This window comes from Schistocerca cancellata, chromosome 3, assembly GCF_023864275.1.
Source record: "Schistocerca cancellata isolate TAMUIC-IGC-003103 chromosome 3, iqSchCanc2.1, whole genome shotgun sequence".
NCBI lineage: Eukaryota > Metazoa > Arthropoda > Insecta > Orthoptera > Acrididae > Schistocerca > Schistocerca cancellata.
In genome coordinates, this window is record NC_064628.1 from 620,594,035 (window position 1) to 620,620,119 (window position 26,085).

Sequence of the window (26,085 nt, forward strand, 5' to 3'; positions counted from 1 at the left end):
ATCACGTGAAGCTAACCTCACTACGTACATACACATATACAGCAGCAATCAGTGCAGAATATAATATGGTAATTCAGGTGAGAAAGGCTCGAAATGTTTACCGAAGCCCTCCCACTTGAAATAGTCAAGTAAAGGGATCTCTTTCTGTATCTAAATCTTTCCTTTCGTCTGTTACTTTCTTCTTAAGAATGGGGTAACATTTGTTTTCATTTTCTAAACTGTACTTTATATATCATACGTTTTAATTAACAATGTAATTATGTAAAAGTCACGAAAAATAACAGCACTGAGAGAAGCTTTAGGAAAAGCCAAATACTGTGTCTGCAGCTTGCTACTAGTTTTCAGTAGCAAACGATCCACTATAGCTATCAAGGCGACGCGTCACTCTACAATGTTAATAAGCAAATAATAAATAAAATAATTTTGCACCAGACTACAGATAGCCGAGACTGATGACTGGCTTATTGAGAAACGAGGTTTACCTTCAGAAAATATATGCATATGCCAATTCATAGAAAAGCCTACAGGAGAGGCTGATTTTGTGATCCCCTTGGGCAAAATTATCAACGTATCAATAATGCTGGCTAATTTTGGACTACGCACCGTCAGGGAACATAACATTCCCTTTTAAATTCCGCAAGAACACATTCATTCGGAACTGACTCCTTACGTCAGGATTCTGCAAGCAAACATGAGAAGCGGGCAACGAATACCCGCTTAAATGTTTTCAACTGTCCTCTGAAGGTCCGCATTGATTCAGAAAATCACTTCCCGTCTTACATTCATGTGGACTCCCATGAACCGTGTACCTCACCATTGGTGGGAAGGCTTGCATGCTTCAGCGATAGAGCGCAAGGGTATCTATTGTGAAGTCAGACAAACGGATGGTTCCTGAAGAGGGGCAGCAGTCTTTTCAGCAGTTGCAGGGGCAACATTCTGGATGATTGACTGATCTGTCATTGTAACATCAACCAAAACGGACTTGCCATGCTGGTATTGCGAGCGGCTGAAAGCAAGGGGACACTGCAGCCGTAACTTTTCCCGAGAGCATGCAGCTCTACTGTGTGATTAAATGGTGACCGCATCCTCTTGTATAAAATATACCGGAAGTAAAATAGTCCCCCATTCGGATCTCCAGACGAATACTACTCAAGAGGATGTCATTATCAGGAGAAACGAAACTGGCGTCCTAGGGATCGATACTTGCAATGTCAGATCCCTTAATCGGGCAGGTGGGACAGAAAACTTAGAAAGGAAAATGGATAGGTTAAAGTTAGATATAGTAGGATTCAGTGAAGTTCGGTGGCAGCAGGAACAGAACTTCTGGTCAGGAGAATACAGGATTATAATTGTATTATCAAATAGCGATAATGCACGAGGAGGTTTATTAATGAATAAGAAAGTAGGAACACCGATAAGCTACTACGAACAATATAGAGAACGCATTATTGTGGCCAAGATAGACACGAAGCCCACACCCACTTCAGTAGTACAAGTTTATATCCCAATTTCTGGAATTTTATGGTAAGCTTCTATGGGACCAAACTGTTGAGATCATCAATCTCTAGGTTTACACACTACTTAATATAACTTAAACTAACTTACACTAAGAACAACACACATACCGCCATATCGATGCCCGAGGGAGGATTCGAAATTCGAATCTCCGCCCGTGGGGTGGGGGTGGGGGGGGGTGGAGCCGCGCGCGAACCGTGACAGGACGCCCTCAGACCGTGCGGCTATACCCCGCTATATGCCGACAAAAAGACTTATTTGAAGATCATCCCAAAAAGTGTGCAGTGTGTGTACAAGTTAATCATTACCGACGCATTGTAGAAGCATTTGTAGACCCAGCTACCACCAGACATAAACATGGAAGAAACTCACAAAATGATGATGGGACCAACATAAATGCTGTCGTGACTACCAATACATTCTAACCACAAAGACACACAATCGACGAAAATTTAGGACAAACCACAATGCCCACAGTCAAACCATTTATAATTGGACACACGAACTGCGCACATACGGCACGTATTCTGTGACAGCCAATGAGCGTTCAGTCCAGTTCGGAGTGCTCTGTTGTGAATATCATACCTAATGCGAACATTAGACGTGATACTAGTGAGTTATTTAGTTTATTCTATGCCTTTTGTAGCGAGTTGTAATGGCCGATGGAGGTAGTAAGCGAACAATGCTGCATAAGCAATCGAGACGCGTAATATGAAGCACACACGCTTTCTTCAAGCCTGTCGCACTTGCATGCATGTCCGCGACTGCCGTTTGGAACCGGCAACAATGCGAACTCGGTCGGGGCCTCGACCTTCGCGAACCGCCCTCGTTTATGAATCGAGCTATAGTGCATAGGTGAAAGAGTTGCTGACAGAGCCACCATCGTTCCATTTTCAACTTCACAGCTGGGAGAATTTCAGCAAAGGAAGGAAGAAACATCTTTTAATGAGGTAGACATTATTTCCAATGGATCACCAAGCGCTGATAAATTTCCAACATCCATGGAAACATAAAAGGGTGCAATCCTGCCAACACATAAAACGAAGTCATTAAACAAAATTTACACAGCCACGACTTTCTCTCAGTCGGATACACACCAGCAACACTCGAGAACTAAATGAGCCCTGGCTCCATAGCAAGAGGCTGCCTCCAAAGAACAGGACCGACACACCCAAAAATTAGGAAATCAATTAAAAAACTATGCCAGTACGAACACATATGTGGACATGAACTCGCTAGCTGAACCGCTAGGGAAATAACATTGCATCCCCAGACTTGCAGCATGACCCAAAAATTCCCCCAACTGGAGGCTTGTCTGCTTAGGCAACAACTTTGGATACAGAGACGTAAAGTAGTGGAAATCAGTATAAAGGCAGGGTTCCTACGAAAGTAATTGCGTACAATGACTGTAACACACTGTACTGAATTTATTATGGAACTAGTAGATGGATATAAGACATAAACATTCATGATGGAATTACATAGTTTCCTTCATAATATAAGTATCAAAAAAGGTGTTTGCATTTCCTGGACGGACATTGGTATAAACGTACTCACTGTCCTTTTGTTTTACTGCATTGTTAGTACTTTGTTCAACCTCCGTTTTTCCTAGTTACCTCGAAAATTCTCTGTGGCATTGATTTTGTTAGGGTTTTAGTTCTTGTCGCCCAATCTTCTCGTGTCGCACTTTTCAGCTCACATACAGCTTTAAATTGCCTTTCATTGCGATAAACACGCTTCTCAAGTATTCGCCAACAGTTCTCGACGGGGTTCATATCCGCGTTACGTATAGCTCATGGCCAGACATCAGTATCATTATCTTCAAACCACTTTTGGTTATAGCAGATACATGCGTACATATATTATATTGTTGAAACTTTAGGGGGCCCTTGACCCTTATACATTTTAATCAATTCTGTCTCTAGGCATCTCAGCGTTCATATTAGTATTCACTGTAGTGTTCAGCCAAGCAATGTGTGATTTATCTTTAGCGCAGAAGCTCAAATCATAACACTTCCACCACCAAAATTTCTCCTATTCTTACCTGCTGCTCTGTTCTCAGTTCATGCCAATAACATCCGGCCCATCTAAATCAAACTTCTTCTAATGACTGGAGATCACTTTGCCCCATTCTTAAATCCATGACATATCCTTTTCAGCAAAGTCCAAACTAGCATTTTTATGTTTGGATGTTAAAGCAGTTTTCTGCAGTCGCTTACTGAATGCAAGTTGTTTACCGTTTGACAAACTTTGTCTTTCACGTCTAGCAGTTATTGATAACTGTAAATCAGCAACAAGTTCAGAAGAATAACGGTTTATGGCCCTTGCTTTGCGGAAAAGAAACCGTTTCGATGTAGCAGATAATTTTGTACTTTGCGCATACTTTCGGTTCTGTCCATATCGTGCGCCAATCAAACGAAATTATCAGTCTTTGTACTTGTACAGTTCAAGATCCTTGGCAATTTGACCATTAGAAGTATCACTTCCTTACATGCACCAATTTTTGCTTTTTCATCTCATGATAACTGTTTTCCTCGTGGCACTGTCACAATCGTGTTTTATGTACACAACACTCGCTTTCACAGATGTTGTCTGTTTCCTAAATGCAGTAAAGGCACATCACACGAACACCACACAGAGCCGACTGCCTTTACTTTGAGTTCCACCCCTCATCACCAGAATCTTTGCTATCTTGTTATACATTGTAGTATTGACATCAAATGCAATACCATTTGACAGCATTTCCCAGTATACTGGATCTCATACTATTGCATATCACTGTGCACATACACTGTGCACAAATATTCCAGCCGACAATGTTAATGTTAATCTTCATGGAAATATCCATGATCTTATACTGCTTTCCACTGCTGTATCGTTCAGCTGCTACAAAAGTAAACAGGGTATCTTCTACCACCAAAGAACTTGAATTACAGGAGCATTTGTGGAAAACAGATGACGATGTCGCCTTTTTTGCAAGACACGCAATCTCAACGGGTTTGAAACAACTGTCATTATCGGACCAGAAGCCGGCACAGTGGTCCCGATCAGGAAGGAATATTATGCACACAACAGCTTTTCTCCCATCTGCTAGAGACATCACTTGCCAACTCATTGACATACGGACTGTAAACATTTATGCCTCGTCTGCAACTAATCCAACTTCTCACAATTTTTGGAACTTTTACGTTTATAGCGGGCGATTTTAATTGCGTGATCTAACAGTTACTGCGCCAAATTGCAAAAAACTACAAGCAAACTAGAGATGGATGTTTAGTGCCAATAGCACTCACTACAGTCGGCCTTCATCTGCGACACAGGTACCGCGATTACCTCTCTCGATAGGGTGCACGCTCCAAAGAAAATGCTTCCTGATGTAGTAAACTGTGAAACACTACCACTTTGTTTCTCGGATCACTCCACCTATAAGTTTCTGTGGCGTCATACACAACAACCTATTTACAGAGTCAGCAACTCATAGCGGCTAAACAAAAGATGCCTAACAGACGGAGAATTACATCGAGGGATGGTATCACTTTGGGACAAATGCTTTAATTCCCATTCAAGATACAGAAGCAGAATTTAATGACTGTTCTGTTATGCCAAGCAGAGAATCACACAATTTTTAAATCATTATATTTTGAGGAAGGCTCAATGACGACGACCTGTTCAGGAGTATTATTTTACAGCGCTCAGACAACTATTTGAAGATCCTGACCATCTGCAACAAAATTTATCACGTACCAGATAATACAAGGCTAAGAATCTCTGTCATCCTAGCATAGCTACAAAAAGGTATGTCATTACGGCGAGGAATACAGCGTCAAAGTTCAGTCAAACCAGAACCATATACCGTGTTATAACGGAACACAGTCGAGCACAACGAAAACTCCTCGCCATCTTGGTAGATACACGGGGCCAAGTTTGTAATACACAAGACACAATTAAAGACTACATAATCCAGAACTACACACCAGCGCAGATATTTCTGCCGCACGAGCTCCGACATGGCGTGCTCGAGCCCCTGACCATATGCAGAGGATGGAGGACGCAAACCCCAGGCTTTCTCAATCCTTCGATCCACAAGAACTATTCCAAATCTTACAACAGGCTCCAGATAATAAGGTGCTTGGAGCGGGCAGTATTCCTACGAACTTGTGAGGAGTTTGTTTTATTAGTTGAGCTGAATATTATTCTTGTAAATATGTTGTCAAGTTACAAGTGCTATTTGTTATTTAAGAAAGAGAATACGCATACAATGTTAACATTTTGTAAGTAGACATGCTGGCCTAGTCAAGGAAAAGCTATTGTCAAACAGTATAATAAATTGTAAATGCATTATAGCTGGGCGTGCGAGCAAGCCAAAAAAGTAGCAGGTCGGAGTCGCGAGAAGACTGTTGTTGTGGTTGGTTGTGTGTATTCGCCGGTGTGGCTATGCAAAATTACGGAGATAAAAGGTCTGTTTCCGAAGTGCAGAGCAGTGAAAACTACAGTGGCTCTTATGGTGGATGTTTAATACAGGCAAACTATGTGTGTGGCATTTGTTGGACACAGTATAAATGCAGCAAGAGTAATTCACGTAACATCAAGAGCACTGTGGTCACTTGTTATTGGCCATGGAATGGCAAGATCAACCTGTGCCCTATTTTACCGCTAAATCAAGCCGCTCAACAAATGAACAGCATCATAAAGCGAAGTAAGATCTAGACTTTTTATAACTAGAAGTGTGATAGGCTGACCAGCATAGCTGGAATTTTATTGCTTACATAACATTGTTTTCGTGAATATTGTCAAGTAGACAGTTCTCATGAATATTGTCAAGTAAATAATTTTCCTAAGTAGTTGTCCAAGTAGTATCCATCCTATCCCTTTATGCGAACCGAGATAACCAGAAAATGAACTGAAAATGAAGTGGCATTAATTTATTAGATTATCAAAACATAGTTTTTCCAACTTTTGGACAATTATGTAATACTGAAATCTTTGGCTGTAGCATGAATAATGTCAGAAATAGAATGATGCAAAAACCAATGTTAATTCATTTGCTAACAATAGCATAATAAAAAATTGGTAGTAAAATTTTACGTAGCTACGACACTGAATTTTACTGTCAAAGCACAGTTTCTAATTTATAGCTTGTGGCATAATTTATAACTTTTATTACAAAGTAATACCAGAGAAAACACTAGGTAAATGACGGTCCTTACCAGTGAGTAAATTCAAACAATACGACAGTCAGTATTATGTGAGTAACGTAACAAAAAGGTTCTGTCCACACCCAGTAAACAATCTTACTTTAATTGATCTTTGAAAATTAATATAATATGTTGTATGTGTTTGCTATTTGATTATAATCTGAGTACTGTGGCATGTGTGGTGTGAAGAACTTAAAAGGGTACGTTAGGACTGTTCCTAAGTCATGACTATTCTTACGTAAGATTGCTTACGAGTATAAAGATCAGTTTCAATTTGATTGTTCTTCTTCAGGCGAGGAATTGGCGACCGTTGGTTATTTTCATTAATGACATACTTTGAAAATCTTTTTTCCAAATTTTACACCAGCTACTGTTAATTAAAAATTAGGTCACATAATAAAAATATAGAAAGTTAACCGAGCTTCGCTTCTAATCGTCACTGCTAAAGTAGTGAGCTGTGGCGATTCGGTTATAACTTCATCTACTTCTCTCGGTTTTGCATTACTCTTCGGAGTAGATGCCTTTTCCCCAAAGATTAGGGTCTTTAGGTACACGGTCATATAGAAAAGCCTAATTAGGCGGAAAGGTAGGAGGTTTAAAAGGTTTTGGTACTTTCTGGGGCCACACCTCCTGCAACTCTTTAATGAATTTATAAATGGTATATCATCTCTGAGGGAATCACCGTCCAGGCAAGCCGGATTATATTACTACATTATCGACCTATCACGTGCCTTAACGCTGAATAAAAACTTTATACACGTCCACATAACGCACGAACGCTGACAGTCACCCCACAGCACTGGTAGAGTATCGGTCTAGTGCGGTACCTGGGCGATCCACGTGTGAGGTTCCTGCACTGTACAGAGACGTTGTGTCTAATGGCGTGACATGCGAATACTTCCTCACTTTTGGCATCTTTAGACTTTAAAAATGCTGATGATCGTATCGAGTATTCCTACCCAACACAGTGCGTACTGACTTGCGGCTTTGAGTCCAACTTTGTTCGGATTATAATGGTATTCATCTTGCACACCATAATCAGAATTAGGGTCAATCAGTCCCACACATCTCACGTAACTTTCCATCGAGTTCGGAAACGAGGACGCCCGCTATAGGCAATGTCGTATGCGTTAGCCATTTGACTACTACTGCGACGCTTCACGCTACTCGGATATAAATATGGAGTCGAGTCATATGCTGATGACGTCAAGGTCGTCCTTGATGCCAAAGCAATGCATTATCTAAGCTCCATCACGTCGCATCAGTTTACCCCACCCGGTCAACATAGCGAAACAAACTGTTGCAGGCTCTGTTTATGCAATTTGATCGTCTTATATTTTCAAATTACCCTTTCTAACAGCATTCACAACCATTTCAGCAGGCCGCTTGGATTTGCGCAATTCTCTGCTCCATTTCGATGTTATTTACATCGGATCTATTTTCAGTTTCTTATCAGCTACTAGAAATTTTGTAACTAAAATCTTATTCAACACCTCCGGGCCAACCGGACGTGTCTCCGACAATATTCATGCCTGAAAGTCATATTTCACAATATATGCATACACTTTCGGCAAGCTGCTTGCTGCCTGGTGGAGTGTACTCCGTACCCCTACTAGCCATTTCCTTTCCCGTTCCATTCGCAAATAGAAAGAAGGAAAAACGACTATCTATATGCCACCGTATGAGCCCTAGTTTCTCTTATTTTATCTCCGTGATCCTTATGAGAAATTTACACTAACGGCAGTAGAATCGTTCTGCAGTCAGCATCAAATGCCAGTTCTCTAAATTTTCTCAAATGGGTCACGCGAATAAAATGTCGCCTTCCATCCAGGCATTCCACTTTGAGTTCCGAAAGCATCTTCGTAACACTTGCGTGTCCTTCGAACCTAATGGTTAGAAATGTAGCAATCCGATCTGGTACGGATCCCAGACACTCGACCAGTACCCAAGAATAGGTCGCACTAGAACCCTACATGCGGTCTCCTTTACAAAGTAACCATACTTTCCAAGAATTCTCCCAATAAAACGAAGTCAAGTATTCGCCTTTCTCACCACATCCTCACATGCTCGTTCCATTTCATATCGCTTTTCAACGAGACATCTAAACACTTAAGTGAAGTGGCTGTGCCAAGATGCACACTAGTAATGCTGTATCCGAATATTACGAGCTTGGTTTTCCGACTCATCCGCATTAATTTACATTTTTCAAGGGTTAGAGCTGGCTGCCGTTTATCACAGTAACTAGAAATTCTGTCTGAGTCGTATCCTCCTACACTCACTCAGCTTCGACGCCTTCTCGTACACCACGGCATAATCAGCAAGCACCCATAGATTGCTGCCCACCCTGTATATGGAAAATTATGGCGGTCCCGTCACTCTTCTCTGGGGTACTCCTGACGATATCCTTGTCGCTGATGAATACTCGACGTCGAGGAAAACAAAGCGAGTTCTTCTACTTAAGAAGTCTTCAAGCCACCGAGTTATTTGGGAACCTATTACATATTCTCGTACCTTCGTTAACAGTTCACAGTGGCTCACCGTGTCAAATGTTTTCCGGACGTCTAGAAATATGGAATGTGCCTGTTGCCCTTCAGTCATAGTTGGCAGAATACCCTGTGTGAAAAAGGCAAGCTGAGTTCCGCACAACCGACGCTTTCTAAAACCGTACTGATTCTTGGACATAGGCTTCTTGGTCTCAAGAAAATGTATTGTATTCGGCCTAACAATATGTTAAATGACTCTGCAGCGAACTGAAGTTAGGGTTATCGGTCTGTAATTCTGCGGGTCCATTCTGTTACCCTTTTCTAATACACGGAAGTCACCTGCGCTTTTTTCCCATTATGGCACATTACATGAGGGAGGAATGTCCTCACCGTTCCATTTTTGGTTTGATACGAACAAGCATTACAGCATCCATCAATATACCCATTTTACAGGAGCTGCATATCAACAGGCTGGAGCAGCGTCTAGTGAAATGTTCATCAAAAATGCCTACCTTCAGATGCCAAATCCAGTTGGTTGGATGTAATTTATGCGAATGTTCCAACTGAAGTAACACAACTGCAATCTAACACAAAATTTCTCTGCAAAAAATTTCGGTGGCAGGCTAGTTTCGTACAAAGATTCATTCGTTGAAACAAAAATACAATATGGTTGTGAACAACGAAGAAATTATTTAATTACCGCAACGAGCTCTACCACCATCGTCTTGAACGTCATTCTTCAGACGGACTGGCTCATTTAATAATTTTTTCATAATGTGGGGCAACAGTCATAATATATTTCTTTAAAGTCAGTACCGTTATTAGACTTTTTTTTATTGCTGTATTACATTTGCAAGATCATGATTTCGGCTTCAAAGTGCCGTTATCAAGTGTTTTAATGTTATACAGTGCCTAAGATGGCATACTGTCGTATTTAAAATACACTATTACCCATATTGTTCAAGGGTCAACATTTCTGGTAAAAACCTAATGCTTTATCACTGAGTATACCATCTTGAGTCAAAATTGTCTCAGAAAACGAATTCGCCACAGGACCGTCTGTTTGCACCCGTTGGCGAATTTGACTGCCGTGCGGCAGAAGCGGCGCCAGGCAGCTCTTACATAACGTGCTACACGCGCAAGCTGGTAATGCGGTTTCGGCCAGTTCCACAGTGTGGCAGCTGACGCACCAACAGCAGCCGCTACGGCCAGCTGCTCCTGCCTGTGTAGCTTCCCCTACCGCTGTAGGCGTCTGCGTCCGCCGAGGCGTGGACCGCACCAGCAGACCGTGTTCTGTCTGGCCAGGCCTTCACAGTGCTGCACAAACAGTATTCGTTAGTTCACATCTGATAAGTCTGTGAGGAGAGAAGAAGGGCAACATTCAATTCCAGGTGGGAATGCCCGTGCGAGCACCGCGTGTTGTGCAGTACTGACAACTTACACTGAAGAGCCAAAGAAACTGGTACACCTGTCTAATATGGTGTAGGGCCCCCACGAGTACTCAGAAGTGCCGCAACACGACGTAGCATGGACTCGACTAATGTGTGAAGTAGTGCTGGACGGAATTGACACCATGAATCCTACAGGTCTGTCCATAAATCCGTAAGAGTACGACGGGGGTGGAGATCTCTTCTAAACAGAACGTTGCAAGGCATCCCAGATATACACAACAATGTTCATGTCTGGGAAGTTTGGTGGCCAGCGGGAGTGTTTAAACTCAGAAGAGAGTTCCTGGAGCCACTTTGTAGCAATTCTGGACTTGTGGGGTAGGGCATTGTACTGCTGGAATTGCCCAAGTCCGTCAGAATACACAAAGGGCATGAATGGATGCAGGTCATTAGACAGGATGATTACGCACGTGTCATCCGTCAGAGTGGTATCTAGGTCTATCAGGGGTGCCATATCATTCCAACTGCGCACGCCCCACTCCATCTGCTTGAACAGTCCCCAACTGACATGCAGCGTCTACGGATTCATGCGGTTTTCTCCACACCCGTAAATGTCCATACGCTCGTTACAATTTCAAACGAGACTCGTCCGACCAGGCAACATGTTTTCAGTCATCGACAGTCCAATGTCGGTGTTGACGAGGCCAAATGGTTCTGAGCACTGTGGGACTTAACATCTGAGGTCATCAGACCCCTAGGACTTAGAACTACTTAAACCTAGCTAACCTAAGGACATCACACACATTCATGCCCGAGGCAGGATTCGAACCTGCGACCGTAGCGGTCGCGCGGTTCCAGACTGAAGCGCCTAGAACCGCTCGGCCACACCGACCGGCTGTCGACGGGGCCAGGCGAGGCGTAAAGCTTTGTGTCGTGGAGTCATCAAGGGTATTCGAGTGGGCACTCGGCTCCGAAAGCCCATATCGATGATGTTTCAATGAATGTATCGCACTCTGACACTTTTCATGCCACAGCAATGATATCTGCAACGTCGCGCGGGGTAGCCGCGCGGTCGTGGTGCCTTGGCACGGTTCGCGCGGTCCCCCGGTCGGAGGTTCGAGTGCTCCCTCGGGAATGTGTGTGTGTGTGTGTGTGTGTGTGTGTGTGTGTGTGTGTGTGTATTTGTGTGTGTGTTTTCCTTAGCGTGAGTTAGTTTAAGTTAGATTAAGTAGTGTGTAAGCCTAGGGACAGATCACAGCAGTTTGGTCCCATAGAAACTTACCACCAACAAGTAAAGGAAATCTGCAGAAATTTGCGCCTGGATTGCACTTCTGTCACGTTGAACGATTCCGTTGAGTCGTCTTTGGTCACGTTCTTTCAGGATCTCTTTCCGGCCGCAGTTGAGTCGGCGATTTGATGCTTTACCGGATTCCTGATATTCACAGTACACTCGTGAAATGGTCTTACGGGAAAATCCTCACTTCATCGCTACCTCGGAAATGCTATGTCCCATCGCTCGACCGCCGACTGTACCGCCACGTTCAAACTCATTTAAATCTTGATAACCTCCCATTGTAGCAGCCGTGATCTGCCTAACGACTGTGACAGACACTTCTTGTCTTATATAGGCGTTGCCGACCGCAGTGCCGTATTCTGCCTGTTTACGTATCACTGTATTCGAATACGCATGCTTTTCGTGGTGATCACTGCTGTGGTAAAAATATCACAGGGAATTAGAATAATTCCTGAAAGCAAGTTTATAGAAAATGCTCACGTTGAAATGTGGTACGACGGCCGCGGTGGCCGAGTGGTTCTAGGCGCTCAGTCCAGAACCGCGCGACTGCTACGGTCGCAGGTTCGAATCCTGCCTCGGGCATGGATGTGTGTGATGTCCTTGGGTTAATTAGGTTTAAGTAGTTCTAAGTTCTAGGGTACTGATGACCACAGATGTTAAGTCCCATAGTGTTCAGGAGTTGTCTTTCGAATCCGATAATAGTTGGCTTGGATTGGCAGCAGTGAGAGAAGTCATGAGGTACAGCAATGTTTACCGAGCGTATCTAGGAAGCTTGAGCTAGCATTAGATTGTAATGCACACACTGTGTATTAACGCTATTTCTGTGGCTCGATCGGGATTCCCAGAGAGTCGTCACTGCATGTTGCCTGGTTCATTTCTCATTTCTTTCGTGTTGTTAATTGTGATTGCCGTGAAGTGAATCGCGGTTATTTCAATATTGCTGAATAAACGTGTGGTAAAAACTTTCTAAAAACTAGTACAATAATTTTAATAACATATATTAATTATTTTCGCAATTATAAAAAAGTGTTGTCTTCTGTTGACACTGTAAAAAAGTAAATAATCAACCAGTCCAGTCCATGTCTGATTACTAGGGATTATGCAAAACAGAAACTTTGGTCTAAGAGAAGGGGAGCTTATTTTTTTTAAAAAAATACGTTATTCCCTATTTTACATTGATTCTGAATTGAATTAAAAGCAGAATGTTTTATGTATGTGTGATGTCTGTCCTTCTGTATGTGTCCAGAAGAACAGACACCAATTTTGATCCAGCATCCATTATTAATTAAGATAAAGAGGAGTTACAGACATTGACTATGAGCAGGTGTTGATTGAAATTAATGGGGAAAGTTGAAAATATGTACCAGACGGAACACTATATTAATAGTGGTCTGCCGGGAGGCGTGATAGGGTAGTCCGTGCATTTGTCAAGACCACTGTGTCTGGATGCTCTAGTGGTTGCTCAACGGTAACTCATCGTGTTCGGTCAGAGGGTTAGCTGCCCTCTGTAATAAAAAAACTGAGTGAACGGATCAACTTGAACAGGTGTCATGGGACGTCCGTCTCGAACAAATGCAACGAACAATAAAAAAAGTAGCCAGAGCATCTGTCTAGTAAGCGGGATACCTGCGTTCGAATCCCTTTCTGGCACAAATTTTCAACTTTTTCTTTTGATTTCAATCAATGCCAGCTCGCAGACAATGTCTGCAATTCCTCTGTGACCACCGTGTTAATGATAAATATGCATGTTGTTGTTGTGGTCTTCAGTCCTGAGACTGGTTCGATGCAGCTCTCCATGCTACTCTATCCTGGGCAAGTTTCTTCATCTCCCAGTACTTACTGCAGCCTATATCCTTCTGAATCTGCTTAGTGTATTCATCTCTTGGTCTCCCTCTACGATTTTTACCCTCAACGCTGCCCTCCAATGCTAAATTTGTGATCCCCTGATGCCTCAGAACATGTCCTACCAACCGGTCCCTTCTTCTTGTCAAGTTGTGCCACAAACTCCTCTTCTCCCCAATTCTTTTCAATACCTCCTCATTAGTTACGTTATCTACCCAAATTATCTTCATCGTTCTTCTATAGCACCACATTTCGAAAGCTTCTATTCTCTTCTTGTCCAAACTATTTATCGTCCATGTTTCACTTCCATACATGGCTACACTCCATACAAATACTTTCAGAAACGACTTCCTGACACTTAAATCTATACTCGATGTTAACAAATTTATCTTCTTCAGAAACGCTTTCCTTGCCATTGCGAGTCTACATTTTATATCTTCTCTACTTCGACCATCATCAGTTACTTTGCCCCCCAAATAGCAAAACTCCTTTACTGCTTTAAGTTTCCAGGAACTGATTGTTAACTAAATGAACCAGATTCAGTTCGTAGCTTTGAGGAATTCGGAGAAAGATCTTCTTTACAAGGTGGCTACACAGTGAGACGTCGTTTAGCAAGCACAATTCGCTTCTCAGATCTGCAATGTCAAAAGCTCGTTACGTGAAACATGTTTTGTATAGGAATTCACGTAAAAATGCCAAAACAGTTTATAACACTGTATAACGTATAATACTATACGTCCTGTTTTTAAGCGAAAGTTCTTTAAAGAAATTTGTTTACTCTTCAAAATATGTGCTAAACCCAGAAGACGCCTGGCTAGTTGTATGAAACATTAGTTGGTTAATGGGCAGCTTCACTGAATACGTGTCATTAACGGCAAGTGACGTATTTCCCCACCTATATTAACTGAAGAGCTCTATCTAGGTTAAGTGATTTTTGAAATTGCTACCAAATCCCAAAAAAGGAAAAGAACAGACTTGTTACACACAACATTGTTCGTAACGGATTCAACTTTTCACAAAATTATGTTGGGTATTGCTCGTTATGCAACTCACTCACTTTTTATATGCGAATCACTCTTTCTAGAAGATGCTCGCTACGCTAGGTTTGACTGTGCTTGTGCATCGTAATAATCAAACTGATGTAAACATTACACTGTTTATTCTTCCGCGTTTTATGTTATCTGTTATTTCTTTTACGCGGAACATAATCCATACTATCTAGATCAAAGCCAATAACAGTAATGCTCAATTCAGCGATTTTAGGCAAATGCATAGCACTTCATCGATACAATTGCAGTTTGATGAGTAAAGACTAATGTCTCATTTACATTATTTAAAATCTTACTTAACACAGTGATTTTATTGGTTTTAACAGTTTTTATTCATAGGGTGATGCCAGCTGTCACAAGTGTTGAAAGGTCTCTGTTGGATTCCTTTCATGTTTAATTTCTTAAATCTGTTGCCATTTATGGAATAAATTCCTCTTCTAAATGTACTGTGGCGTTTCTGACTATCTGGGAGGAGACTGAGCAGTGGAACGTGTTACTTTTACACATAAACAAGAACTATCTGTCACACTACTACACTTTAAAGCACAGTTTATATGTAATTCTTATATGTAATTCATGTCACACAGTCTCATACGGAACCTACATCCGCTTTCTTTTATATACTGTATATGATAAGATACTGTCATCCCCCTTCCCTTTTGTGTGAGAGGATGAATGAGCATATGTATTTCTAGTTGCATGCTTGAGGGTAGCAGACAAGGCTGTCTGCTAGAGAACAGTAGGACCAACGTCGGAACAGGTAGCTACGCTTCCTAAAAGCAAAGAGGTTTCTATCCTTAGTATGGTCCTGTCCGTCCGTTGTCATGTTGGTATAGGAAGCTGCCCCTCTGGCCACTTCCGTTGGTCTTTGTGAGACCGAGGAAGCACGCTGGGCAGTAGGCAGTTGCTGTGTGGCCGTGGCGAGCGTCTGAAGTGGTAAGATCTCCGGCTAAGCGCGTGTCTGTTAAGTCCGTAGGACAATGGATTTCTTAAGTTCGGCCTAACTGAAAATTTAATCACTTTTATTTCGGGTTTAGGTCTAAAATATCCGATGTTATCTTAAATTGCAGCGCAGTGTAATTATCGTGTGAAGTTCAGATTATTTTTCGGTAGTTGCTTTGTTACTACTTTGTGAGTAAAGTGGAACCACGTGTTGATCAGTAACTCTAACTAAGTTCATCAATCTTAAATCCGAATGTGCGTGAGATTATAACGTCTCGTCTTGAGAATATTTTTTTAATATAGCAACTTTTCTTTATGCTTTTCTTTATGTTCAACCCACGTGGGGTGTACTTTGCGAGACCAGTACCACGTGCTTATATAACTGTTTGACCCATCAGGTTAATAGTAAGACGTTAGTAACCAGTTCAAGGTTTTTCTTTTGTCAATTGCTTTTCGATCTAATGTATTTTAATTATCAAAATTATTGTGGAGTTGTACGCTTTGTGTAAACCAAGTTGACCACGTGGAGCATGTGGTGTAATCATCAAAGTAGCCCTCAGCTATTCTTTTTGCGAAGACTTCACAAAGAGTTAATATGAATTTAGTATACCAGTGTGTGGTAATTACATGACGGACAGGATTGTGATATGAACGTAATTTCTTTGGGTAAAAACTGAATCTGTTGGTTGTGGTTAATTTCTTCTTGCTTATGTTTCAATGTTCTTCGTGTGTTATTTTATGAATGGAGTGTTGTATGCAGTTTCCCAAATCTTGGCTCCATATTTTATGTGTTCCGTAAGATTACAATCTCACATTCTTTTCAATCGTAAATAAGGCACCAGCTCAGTTATAACTCACGTATAATATGCTGAAATTTCAATGAACAATCTTAAAATAAATTTCCAAGTATAAACTGATTTCTTTCTTTTTATTTAAATTCTCCTTTTTATATATATATTTTACCGGTTTTGTATGACTATTAAAAGATTATCATTAGTGTTAGTCTGCTAAATATCTGATGAAACAGTTGCCCAGTAATCCACGGTTAATGTCCCCAGACAGATCACGGCTTTTAACCCAGCTTTTATTGTCTATTACCACCGATCTCAGCATAACAAAATTAAAGTTACAATATTACACATACAATTCAGCATACCAAATTAAAGTAACAATATTACACATGGCGACCCTGTTCTGTGATTCCGCTAGACTCTGGAATCTCTGAAATGTTAGATTGCGAGCGTGTTATAATCTTAATTTTTTTTCCCTACAGCGCTCAAACAACTTCTGCGTTGTTTCCGAGCAGACTTTCAAAAGATTCACGGCGTTGTTGATCGGCGTTGCGTTGTTTGTCTTGTTTTGTTTTTTATATTTGTGTGTTTTATATGTCTGTGTGCTTTTTTTTTCTCGCTTGTAAATTCCACTGTTTCGATCAAAGATAAAAATTTGTTTTGCGTGTGAAAAAGTGTGTACTAGGTTGGGTATCTTTCGTGCGACTGTCGTAATTTTTGTGGGACACATTTATTTTGATTAGTGTGTCGCATACCGGTTATAAATTGCACTAATGCAGACACGTAACCAAACTAAAAGTAAGCGGTCCGACAACCTAAGCAACATGGACCAAGGGGATAATTTAATTTCGAATGTTAACACGTCGGGCGGTTCCGAAAATGCAATGGGGAATAGTTCAGACGAAATGCAAGACAGGACGAACGGGCTCACATCAGAGCCACAAATTAATTTGCCTTCAACTAACCAAATTGATTTGGCAGAACTCATGAAAGCCTTATTGCAACAAAATAAAGAATCATTTGAAAAATCGTTCCGAGAACAAAAAGAATCATCAGAAAAATCGTTCCGAGAACAAAAAGAATCATCCGAAAAATCGATCCGCGAGCTAGGCGAACAAATGACGCATAAATCTGAAAAATCGATCCGAGAGCTAGGGGAACAAATGACGCAGAAATCTGAAAAATCGATCCGGGAGCTAGGCGAACAAATAGACAAAAAACTAATCCAGCAGACAAATAAAGTCGACAAGTCGATGCAGAGAGTGTCCGATGATATCTCACAAAGAATAAACAATCTGGCAAGTGAGATAAAAAGTGATATTATGAAAGAATTAGGCCGTACATTTGAACAAATCGATGATCGTCTGCAAGCTTTAGAACAGAGCAAGCGTAGGGGCGATACCGAATCTAAAGAAAGCGAAGAACGGCTACTTAGGAATTTCCAAGAGCTGAGGGAAGAATGCCAAAGGGAACACCAGCAGGTACTGTCGAGTGTCCAAGAGGCGGAAACGCATTGTCCCACGTCCGTTAGCAACACAATAGCGGACAACAGTTTAGCGATCCACGCGTTGGAACAGCAAATAGAACAATTGAAGCAGACTGGGGCGGAGGACAAGAGACAAACTGATGATAAGATTGCGGCATTAGCGGACACTGTAGGCACGATGAAGCTGACGGAAAGCGAGAACAATACTACACCGGTAGCGGCCGCAGAGACCGAAGAAGTGCGTTCGCTTCTTAGATTTCAGAAGGGACAGTTTGAAGTGAACAGACAACACAAAGCTGTAACAGGCGAATTACAAGAACGCGTGGCGCATCTGGAAAACCGCATGGCGTGTGATTCCGAACTCGCCAATAGCACTAAAAATAGCCGTACGAACAGTGCAGAGAGGGACTCCGGCCACGAGGGAGATTTTGACGACAGGGAAGAATGTAATTTAAGGGACAGACATGAGAGAAACAGAAACATTCAAGGGCCTCGCCAGGAGGAAATGCGGGGATTTGATTTCAAACATTTCCTTACGGTAAGAAAGTTTGAGATATTCCGAAATTCGCAAAAAGGAATACATCCACGTGCATGGCTCGAGCAATTTGAGTTTTGTCTTCCCCCCGACTGGGCAAGTTCACATAAGATAGAATATATGTGTGGCTATTTGGAAGGCGAACCGGCGATTCGCATGAGGTCGGCAGCGCGTCACTGCAACTCCACTCGGGAGTTTCGACAAGCCTTTCTGTCCGCCTATTGGTCGGAAGCGGCACAAGATAGGGTCAAACATGGCATAATTATGCTGCCAAATTTGAACCAGTCTGGTTTCGGCAGCCCTGCACGCCTATTCGACCACATGCTGCAGGCAAATCAATTTTAATCGACCCATACGGGCCTGCGGAACTAATTAGGATATGCATCACCAAATTGCCGATGCACTTGCGGCACGTCATTCTTGCGGGACGATGCAAAGAGGACGTGGAAACGTTCAAGACGCTTCTCCAAGAGTTGGAATACAATACAGGAGAATGCCCGCCTAATCAGGCACAAAGTTATTACGGGGCACAGCAGCGCGACCGCAATCGTGGCCGTATTACTAATCAACGGCGTGACTGGTCGTCGCGACGCGAACGGAACAATAATCGGGACCGGCCGTACAGAAACTGGGGTAACAGTCGCGAACACAGGTGGAACAACAGAAATGATCGAGGACGTGGACAAGATCGTGAACGCTACAGGTACGGCAACCAGAATCGATACTACAATGAATACGGTGGGAATAGGACTGTAGGCGGAGCACCTCATGATGTCGAAATTCGGCCGGCCAACCCTAGAAATAATCCGGCAAATGGAAATGAACGAAACCGGCAATGACAAACGATCAGCGCAGAATGCACCCAATCGCAACAAATGAGCGACATGGCAAATGACTAGAAAGGACAGTGAGAAGTAGAGAGGACGGTGAGGAGAAAGAATTGATTAGTTTAAATTTGTGACGTATGCATTTTGAATAATATGTTGGTAAAAATTAATGATAAAGATGTTTCTGTGTGATGTATTGAAGTGATGTTTTAATTTTTTTCTCTCCTTGTGCAATTAGGATTTAGTTTGATTCAAACGTGAAGATAAAAGGTTTCTTTGTGAACGAGTAAAATGCTGTTTATGTTTTTTTTTGTGTGTGTAAATTGAATGGAGTCGCTCCTGAGAGAAGCAAGATCGTTGCTGAATTAGTGCATAAACTCAGGGGAATGTCCGATCTGTGGGTATTATGGGTCTGGCAAACCCAGGTCCCCAGCTGTTAGTAGCCTTGTTTCCGATTTTCTGCTTTCAGTGCTGCTATCTATCTATTACTATTCTATATCTGTCAGTATAAATGAGGATCTCTTACTATAGTATGCGTGCTGTATGAATATTTTAAGATAGGAGAACTCTGAGAAAGGAATGAGTAAGTTTGGAATCTTGAAAACAGGGTGCGATAATACGATTGTTGAACCATTGGCTTCCAATATGCGATGATATGTTAATATTGATGATATATGTATTTTTTGTTCTTTATAGATGAGTGTGTAAAGTGCTGTCTGTGGATTTCGTCAGTATATTGATTCCCTTCAAGGTGGAAGAAGAATTGTGGTTTGTGTAATTTACGTGGCTCTGAAACATTATTGTGGTAGTCAAATACGAGCAGCTTTTCAGCAAATGGAGAATGGACCGGAAATATGGATCCTTTTTGTAGTCTTGATTGATGTTGAGCCAAAGCCTGAAAAATTATTCTGCGTTAATACTTGTCCTAAAAAAGCGACGTTTATGTGTTTTGCTGATGCTGTGAGCATTACAGCTTACTGTTTTCGCTGGTGCGGGATGCACTGCAGCCTATATGATTTGTACTGAGGAAATTTCCCTCTTGAAGGTAGAGGATGATTAAATAATTTTGATTATGGGAACGAAGGAAAGCTTGGTTTAAGGTAATAAGGATAAAGCAAAACATTTGTCATTTAAACTACAGGAGGATTCGGATCTTTTGTGTCTGTTGTAAGTTCAATATGTTAAGATGATACTGTTTTATAGAATAGAGGTGACCACAATTTTGCCATTCATGAGAAATGAATCCAGAATAACCACCACAGGCGAAATAACTGATTTGGAAGCGAAAGGTAACGTAAAGAAGGAACGAAATCGCAGCAAAATGGGTAAGAAAATGTAATATAACCTGTATAATGCAAAGATTTTTAACCTTCTCAGAGTCATCTGCGTGATTAATTGTTGTGATAACGTAATTTTAGGTGAAATTTTCTTACTGTTTTATGTGTGAATATATGAGTATGATAAATGTATAATTGCGAGTCTCTTTTCAGGTGTGCGAACTGGTATAAATGTTTTGGCGTGTAAATAACCATTGTTCTTTTTAATGTGTATGTTTAAGGAAAGTTCTCCATATTTATCATGTGACAAGACGTATGCCGCGAGCGTCAAGAAGAGGACGAATTAGAACAATGTTGTAGTGGTATATACACGGTGTTGAAATAGCATTGAAGTAGCTTATTGGGTTAACTAGTAGTGGATAGAAGTAGAATATTGAGTAATGCATGTTTATGGGTAGTTAGTTTGTAGAATAGACAACAGGTGTGCATGTATGTGTGTGTAAATAACATGTGAACCCTATGCTGTCCTGACCTATACTTGCACAAGGCATAATCCTATTCATTTTAGTGAATTAATAAGTAGCATTTGATTTATTAAAACGTAAGTGAACCACATTAGTGATGCGGATTTAAATATTATATTGTCAGTTCATTTAAATTTTTATTTTTATACTGTCAAGTCATTTCACTTTTATTTTTTTTTACATTGTCAAGTCATTTAAATTTTATTTTATATTGTCGATTCATCTAATTTTTTTTATTTAAAAAAAAATATTAAGTCTCACTTTGTTCTTAAAAAATTGTGAAAGACAATACTAAGTGGTATTATGTATGACATTGTGTAATCACATAAGGATGATGAAAAATTTCTGTGAATGCAGTTGAGAACGTGAAAGCGAACCGGCAAAACTCTTAAGAGACAGCGGGAGCAGCCGGACTAGTTGTAAACTGGCGGGTTTCCCAGCGGGACACGCTGTCATCCGGGCCACTTTGGGAGCGCGGCCGACAACAAAAGGAGAGTAAGCGGCAAACACTTTCCCTTGTACCTGGAGCTAATGGGCGGCCGCCCCGGGCGACCCTTCCTCGAGGCGATGACCTGAGATGGGCGAGCGGTCCACCGCGCGGAAATCCATCTGCTGGCAACGCACCACACGCACGCGACCGTGACGAGACGGCCGCGGTGAAACAACACAAGAGGCGTGGAGCCTTTAGACAGGTACTGCCCAGAGAAACTTGCAGACGTCAACGACGCCTATCGACATTTCCTGATGGATGCCTACTGTCAAGCGACAGTAAATCATGGTTCGATGTATTCTGGTCGCTAAGGGTGGCACAAAAGAAGAGCCATTAAGTGTCATCCTTGCCCAGGAATATCAAACCGGCGAGCCAATTGAGGATAACCCAAGAATGTAACAACACAAAGGGCGTGGAGCCTTTTGACACATACTGTCCAGAGTAACTGGCAGACTTCAATGACGCCTATCAACATCTCCTGACGGATGCCCACTGTCAAGCGACAGTAAATCATGGTTCGATGTTCTCTGGTCGCTAAGGGTGGCACAAAAGAAGAGCCATTAAGTGTCATCCTTGCCCAGGAATATCAACCAGGCGTGTCAAACGAGGATACCGCACGAATTTGACAACACAAACATGGAACCAAATCGAGATGACGTGACACGGGAGAAACTTCATGAGAGGGCAGAGACGGCGGGATCGCACGCAACAGATGGACAAAAAAAATCCCTACTACTGACAGCTGCGGCGACGAACCCCCCCCCCCTCTTTCCCCTATATTGTGCCTCGGAACAGTGGAAGTACTGAGTGTGTCAGTGAACAGTGATTATACGGTTCTTAGTCCAGTGCATATACATGTGTTTCTGTCAGAGAAACTCTGACTCGTGTGTTTTGCAGGAGTTCGATTTATTGGTGTTTATTAGACTGACTCTTGTATTTTGCAGGTGTTCTATTTATCTTTTTTAGACTTTGACTCTTGTATTTTGCAGGTGTTTTATTTATAGGTGTTTTTTTTTTTGTTTTAGATGTTGACTATTGTACTGTTTTATTTATCAATGTTTGTTTTTGTGTGATGTATTAGATTTGTGATATTTTGTTTCGTAAATTCATTGCTGTGGCATTGCTTCGTTTATCAGTCAGATAGCTTTCTATTCTCATTGAATTGTGATCGATTAGCCTTTGCATAGGGCATATTTACTGTGAGGAACCCCTTAAGGGTAATAATCACATAATTATTGTAGTTTCAGTATAATGACACAGTGCTCATTGTTTGCGAGCTAATTGAAATACAGTAGAGTGATTAAATGAGTGCCACATAGTTATTTTAATTCTACAAATTATTAGTTTTATACGATATAGAATTTTTTTGCTATAACCACTTTGTAAAACATGTTTTTTTTCTCTTATCATTTTGTTGCTTTTGCAGATTGTGCATTGTTATGTTCTGCTTTTTAATACTGATGTTATTTCATGTTCTTTTTTTTTTAATTGCTGTGGCACCTTTGCTATTTAAGTAAATTTTACTTGTTAATAAACAGTCATAAATTTTCCTGTGATCAGTTGGCTCTTGCAATGAGCAAATACTGGTGAACTCCATAAGGGTAACAACCAGAAATTGTTTTCATATTAATGACACAGGAACCATTGTTTTTACTTGCTGACCGGATTAGGTCTACACTACCTTTTAAATAGGTGTCACAGATTGTGTTCTTTTTTTTCTGTTTGAAATTGGTAGATTCTAAAGATGTGTTGAAATTATTGTGTTTTAGCAAGTAGCTGGTGTCCTTTTGCCTTTTCTTTTACACTTTTGGTTTAAGTAGGGTGTGAGAAGCCTGCTTGGGAATGTCCTAGCATGGCTAGAAAATTCCCTGCACAGTCTTTTCCCGGAGCGTTGGGGTTATGAAAGGTCTCTGTTGGATTCCTTTCATGTTTAATTTCTTAAATCTGTTGCCATTTATGGAATAAATTCCTCTTCTAAATGTACTGTGGCGTTTCTGACTATCTGGGAGGAGACTGAGCAGTGGAACGTGTTACTTTTACACATAAACAAGAACTATCTGTCACACTACTACACTTTAAAGCACAGTTTATATGTAATTCTTATATGTAATTCATGTCACACAGTCTCATACGGAACCTACATCCGCTTTCTTTTATATACTGTATATGATAAGATACTGTCATCCCCCTTCCCTTTTGTGTGAGAGGATGAATGAGCATATGTATTTCTAGTTGCATGCTTGAGGGTAGCAGACAAGGCTGTCTGCTAGAGAACAGTAGGACCAACGTCGGAACAGGTAGCTACGCTTCCTAAAAGCAAAGAGGTTTCTATCCTTAGTATGGTCCTGTCCGTCCGTTGTCATGTTGGTATAGGAAGCTGCCCCTCTGGCCACTTCCGTTGGTCTTTGTGAGACCGAGGAAGCACGCTGGGCAGTAGGCAGTTGCTGTGTGGCCGTGGCGAGCGTCTGAAGTGGTAAGATCTCCGGCTAAGCGCGTGTCTGTTAAGTCCGTAGGACAATGGATTTCTTAAGTTCGGCCTAACTGAAAATTTAATCACTTTTATTTCGGGTTTAGGTCTAAAATATCCGATGTTATCTTAAATTGCAGCGCAGTGTAATTATCGTGTGAAGTTCAGATTATTTTTCGGTAGTTGCTTTGTTACTACTTTGTGAGTAAAGTGGAACCACGTGTTGATCAGTAACTCTAACTAAGTTCATCAATCTTAAATCCGAATGTGCGTGAGATTATAACGTCTCGTCTTGAGAATATTTTTTTAATATAGCAACTTTTCTTTATGCTTTTCTTTATGTTCAACCCACGTGGGGTGTACTTTGCGAGACCAGTACCACGTGCTTATATAACTGTTTGACCCATCAGGTTAATAGTAAGACGTTAGTAACCAGTTCAAGGTTTTTCTTTTGTCAATTGCTTTTCGATCTAATGTATTTTAATTATCAAAATTATTGTGGAGTTGTACGCTTTGTGTAAACCAAGTTGACCACGTGGAGCATGTGGTGTAATCATCAAAGTAGCCCTCAGCTATTCTTTTTGCGAAGACTTCACAAAGAGTTAATATGAATTTAGTATACCAGTGTGTGGTAATTACATGACGGACAGGATTGTGATATGAACGTAATTTCTTTGGGTAAAAACTGAATCTGTTGGTTGTGGTTAATTTCTTCTTGCTTATGTTTCAATGTTCTTCGTGTGTTATTTTATGAATGGAGTGTTGTATGCAGTTTCCCAAATCTTGGCTCCATATTTTATGTGTTCCGTAAGATTACAATCTCACATTCTTTTCAATCGTAAATAAGGCACCAGCTCAGTTATAACTCACGTATAATATGCTGAAATTTCAATGAACAATCTTAAAATAAATTTCCAAGTATAAACTGATTTCTTTCTTTTTATTTAAATTCTCCTTTTTATATATATATTTTACCGGTTTTGTATGACTATTAAAAGATTATCATTAGTGTTAGTCTGCTAAATATCTGATGAAACAGTTGCCCAGTAATCCACGGTTAATGTCCCCAGACAGATCACGGCTTTTAACCCAGCTTTTATTGTCTATTACCACCGATCTCAGCATAACAAAATTAAAGTTACAATATTACACATAACAGCATACAAAATTAAAGTTACAATGTTACAGTGTCACTTAGCCAGATAAAAGTAACTGAGGGTTGTAGACTCTACACTACAATAAAAATACAATAATTTCTATGGGAAGGCTGTGCCTATTCATTTATTAACAATTTGTCAAATCACGGTCCTATTTTTGAGAAACATACAATCAAATCCTTTTCTAATTGAAGCCTGTTTCTGTTCTTAGTTTTTACGCTCACGCTCACCATTAAAGAGAACGCCGATTCCCATAGGGAAGAAGTGGCGAATGGCACTAATAGTTTCAAAGCGTCAGTTGCCAACCGTGGATATTCTTCTTGTCTCTTTGTCCAGAAGACGTCAATCTTTTGTGAATTAAATTCCATTTTAAGCATGCCATCTGCAGCAACATCTATGTGTTTATTTTATCCTCATATTCAGATGAGCCAGCTCGACTGACACATCCAGAAGACTTGGTACTTATCCATGCCTATTGATGGCTTCAGAGTTCAGTTCTGGAAAGTAACTTAATAGTTTCTTTGCCAAATTACGCAAGCTCTGTACCACGCAAGGAATGTGAGAACTCACTCCCACCGATGGGTCCACGGTAATTTCCTTAAGGGAAAGATACAAACATCATCTTTTGTAAAGACGTTGACCACAAACGAAGTTCTGAGAGGAATGGTTTCATTTTATCCTTGACGGTTATAATGTCTTTTTGTCTCGCTTGGAGTCTCTTGTTTAAAATATTTATGTGGTTAAAAAGATTAGAGAGAAACGCTAATTTCAACGCCAAACAGTCACTAAAATAATTCGCATATCCTGATTTAGAATCTTGTAA